Below are 5,012 nucleotides of genomic sequence, written 5' to 3'. Positions count from 1 at the left end.
CAATGAAATATAATATTAATTGCAAATTAACAAAAATCTACTGATAAACTGATGCAGACTTCATCACAAAATTCATGTTGAAGAAATTCACGATTTTTTAGATAGTCATTTCAAAGAAAAACGTAGAAATGGTGGTCCTACAATTACTCAATTTAACAATAAATGAAACAATACTAACATTCAGTTGCACAAATGCTTGTATGAACGTGTAATTAAGATGGTAGAAGGTTCCCCAGATGTCACTGAATCATCACTGGTCCATGAAAAGAACACAGTTTCATACTTTTCAGCAAAGGCATAAAATAATCGCCAAGTATGGTCGAATTTTAGAATATTCGCGCAGCCGCTAACTGTCCAAAAATCAACACCTTACCGCACTATGAGGCATCCGATGCGTTACCGGAAGACTGCTCTCAGTGATGAAAAATGTTGTGCTAGGCGGTCATCCAAGACCTTGCTTGCCACGACCGTATAAGTTGTTCAGTAGTTAATAATTTTCAATGATTTTTGAAATAGCATTCAGTTACTGTAATCACCTAACTTCTGGAGTTTCTGCGATATTTACAATATTAGTGTCTTTATAAATGCACCTCACTGCCATGAATATATTGATATGATTCGATTTGCGCCAGGATGAGATATCGAATTACTATTGAATTATAATGTAATCAAAGTAGGCATATTCTACCACGTTACATATGGCGTCATTTCACAATTCACTGACACACAAGATCAATATTTCTGCCAACGAGTTGCTTCTCGCAAATCCTGCATCCGAGGAACTGACGCTGGCAGATCGTTTGGCAGCGGCCACGTGGCTTGCTGTGAAAATCTACGCTATCCGCCTACGTCCTGACCCCTTCAATAATGCTTTCTAGCCGCAGCTGTACCTGTCACAAATAATTGCAACTTTATTCATTTAAATACCTGCCAATCTTGTATATGTGTATATTAAGTTACATTAATGTCCGGCTATGTCTTCTGCGTGCTTTACACGTCATGTGGGGCATGCAACCGGCCGGTGTCGCCGTGCGGTTCTAGGCGCTTCAGTCTGGAACCGCGTGACCGCTACGGTCGCAGGTTCGAATCCTGCCTCGGGCATGGATGTGTGTGACGTCCTTAGGTTAGTTAGGTTTAAGTAGTTCTAAGTTCTAGGGGACTGATGACCACAGATGTTAAGTCCCATAGTGCTCGGCGCCATTTTTGAGGCATGCAGGCATAGCAATGAAGAACTCTTCTCAGAGAGTATTACATGCCTAATATCTAGTCCTTAGATGAATATGAAACTGAATGTAACTCACTTTTTCAAGTCAGGAATATGTAATATCGCTGATGAAGCACTACAGTTCGTAATTTTTATTTTTGACCACATTAATTAAGATTGTCAAGGACATGCGAAGGCATATTTTTCTGTATTGTACTATTATGTTGTAGGCTACTTTTTATGATAAACGTACAAAAACGATCCGAATCAGTCAATTGAAGATAATACCCAAGCAATCAATCTTTTCAACCAGGATGGACGTAATTTGAGGCATGCATTATGTCATCATGTTAACCCTGGTATGTCATTTAATGTGTTCCTACAAACTATCAACGTGTTTGGAATATTCTAGTTATAGACAAAGACGATTATTTAAAAAAGCGGCTGTTAACTGTGATAACATGACTTGGGTTTAATTTTCCAAGGCGTGCTAGGAGTAGTAGTTGCAGTAGTAGTAATAGCAGGCGTCGCCGCAGTAAAATAGGAAGGAGAATGTGAAAAAGAAGATGAAGAAATACACCTGTCAGTCTTTATTCATTTGATGTAAGAATTTGAACCTTGTGGATGTATTTGTTGTAAATTAAGATGATTCCGTGGAATTGGTACAAATGCTGATTGACTTCTGTTGACAAAACAATAACAACATGCCTCGACATTTCAGTGAAAGAAAATTTAGTCTTAAAACACAAACTTTATAACCTTGGTGAAGAGAAGCTGGAGGCGAATCTGTACTGGAAAGCTATTTCCCAAAAACTGCGGAGGTTTATTCGAGAAGGGTAACTATTTTGTGGAAAAAGGAAGGGAGTTGGAGGAAGAAGTTAACTGCAGCAAGGCCTTAACTAACTGGGTATACGTGAAAGCGGAAGACGGAAACGATGTGCAGATATTGGAGGACGAGAACAAGAAGAAGATGTGGAAAAAGAAGACACACGAAATACACTCCTGGAAATTGAAATAAGAACACCGTGAATTCATTGTCCCGGGAAGGGGAAACTTTATTGACACAGTCCTGGGGTCAGATACATCACATGATCACACTGACAGAACCACAGGCACATAGACACAGGCAACAGAGCATGCACAATGTCGGCACTAGTACAGTGTATATCCACCTTTCGCAGCAATGCAGGCTGCTATTCTCCCATGGAGACGATCGTAGAGATGCTGGATGTAGTGCTGTGGAACGGCTTGCCATGCCATTTCCACCTGGCGCCTCAGTTGGACCAGCGTTCGTGCTGGACGTGCAGACCGCGTGAGACGACGCTTCATCCAGTCCCAAACATGCTCAATGGGGGACAGATCCGGAGATCTTGCTGGCCAGGGTAGTTGACTTACACCTTTTAGAGCACGTTGGGTGGCACGGGATACATGCGGACGTGCATTGTCCTGTTGGAACTGCAAGTTCCCTTGCCGGTCTAGGAATGGTAGAACGATGGGTTCGATGACGGTTTGGATGTACCGTGCACTATTCAGTGTCCCCTCGACGATCACCAGAGGTGTACGGCCAGTGTAGGAGATCGCTCCCCACACCATGATGCCGGGTGTTGGCCCTGTGTGCCTCGGTCGTATGCAGTCCTGATTGTGGCGCTCACCTGCACGGCGCCAAACACGCATACGACCATCATTGGCACCACGGCAGAAGCGACTCTCATCGCTGAAGACGACACGTCTCCACTCGTCCCTCCATTCACGCCTGTCGCGACACCACTGGAGGCTGGCTGCACGATGTTGGGGCGTGAGCGGAAGACGGCCTAACGGTGTGCGGGACCGTAGCCCAGCTTCATGGAGACAGTTGCGAATGGTCCTCGCCGATACCCCAGGAGCAACAGTGTCCCTAATTTGCTGGGAAGTGGCGGTGCGGTCCCCTACGGCACAGCGTAGGATCCTACGGTCTTGGCGTGCATCCGTGCGTCGCTGCGGTCCGGTCCCAGGTCGACGGGCACGTGCACCTTCCGCCGACCACTGGCGACAACATCGATGTACTGTGGAGACCTCACGCCCCACGTGTTGAGCAATTCGGCGGTACGTCCACCCGGCCTCCCACATGCCCACTATACGCCCTCGCTCAAAGTCCGTCAACTGCACATACGGTTCACGTCTACGCTGTCGCGGCATGCTACCAGTGTTAAAGACTGCGATGTAGCTCCGTATGCCACGGCAAACTGGCTGACACTGACGGTGGCGGTGCACAAATGCTGCGCAGCTAGCGCCATTCGACGGCCAACACCGCAGTTCCTGGTGTGTCCACTGTGCCGTGCGTGTGATCATTGCTTGTACAGCCCTCTCGCAGTGTCCGGAGCAAGTATGGTGGGTCTGACACACCGGTGTCAATGTGTTCTTTTTTCCATTTCTAGGAGTGTAGAATAGTAGCAGGGAGAGGAGGCAGACTGCCAATGTCATTTTTTTTCTTAATTGACTATTAGACAAAATGCATGATACTGTATACAGAAACAGAGGGACCTGCGGATTATTGCAAATTAATTGATAGATATAGACGATATTTTGAATAGGAACCCTTGTCCGGAAACACACCGGTTCAATTCAGATGTGCAATGCGTCCACGTCTACTCAGGGAATTAGAGAAGTCTCAGAGTGGCTTGCCCTGGTATGCAGTAGGCTAGACAGGATGACGTGTACAGTTATGGATTGCTTCTTGTTGGGTTGTATGTATAGTTTAATTTTCGAGACCTCTATATAGACAGAGGAAGGCCTGCTGGCACGAGTTCTGGCCGCTGCACTACAAGCTGAAGGGACACCAGGAGGGATGGAGTGTGTGTACCAGACAATGATTCCTATGTGCGATGACTGTAGTGACGTTGGTCGTCGCCGCAAGGACCCTCTGTTGTTTTGGAATAGTGTAAACATGTATTGTTTAAGTGTTAACAAAATAAATGTGCTTAAGTGATAAATAGATGTTTGGTTATGTTTCCTTTCGAACTGTTACTTAATAATTGAACTGTGTCACTCCTAATCCAGTTTCACAAGCAGAACTGGATGAGTTACACATCTGAACTGTAACCGTCGTAGAACGGAAACGGTACGTATATGGACATGGTTTCGCATTCACAATGTTATGAACACACTTCGCCCCTTCGTTACAGGATCATTTAGTAATCGCGAGAGCGTTACGGAGATGATAGATAAACTCCAGTGGAAGACTCTGCAGGAGAGACGCTCAGTAGCTTGGTACGGGCTTTTGTTAAATTTTCGAGAACATACCTTCACCGAAGAGTCAAGCAGTATATTGCTCCCTCCCACGTATATCTCGCGAAGAGACCATGAGGATAAAATCAGAGAGATTAGAGCCCACACAGAGGCATACCGACAATCCTTCTTTCCACGAACAATACGAGACTGTAATAGAAGGGAGAACCAATAGAGGTACTGAGGGTACCTTCTGCCACACACCGTCAGGTGGCTTGCGGAGTATGGATGTAGATGTAGATGTAGAGGAATGATACGAAAGCATTCCCCAGACCATAAACCTTTCTCCTCCTACCTGGAACTTTCTGACACTTCTTGCAGTGCCGTGCACAGCAACGGCCACCTGTCCTGTGGAGCGCAAAACGTGATTTATCCCAGAACGCCGTCTGTCGCCACTCCGTGGACGTCCAGTTGCCTACAAATTCGAGACTTCGTCGCTACTGAACGACAATCAGCATGGGTGCATTACCCAGACACTTGCTGCGGAGGCCCATACGCAGCAACATTCGCTCACTGTCGTTGAAGAGACACTGTTGATAGCCCC

Source organism: Schistocerca gregaria, chromosome X (genome assembly GCF_023897955.1).
Source record: "Schistocerca gregaria isolate iqSchGreg1 chromosome X, iqSchGreg1.2, whole genome shotgun sequence".
Lineage (NCBI taxonomy): Eukaryota > Metazoa > Arthropoda > Insecta > Orthoptera > Acrididae > Schistocerca > Schistocerca gregaria.
The sequence above is the reverse complement of the archived record's forward strand: the minus strand, read 5'-3'. Positions refer to the sequence as shown.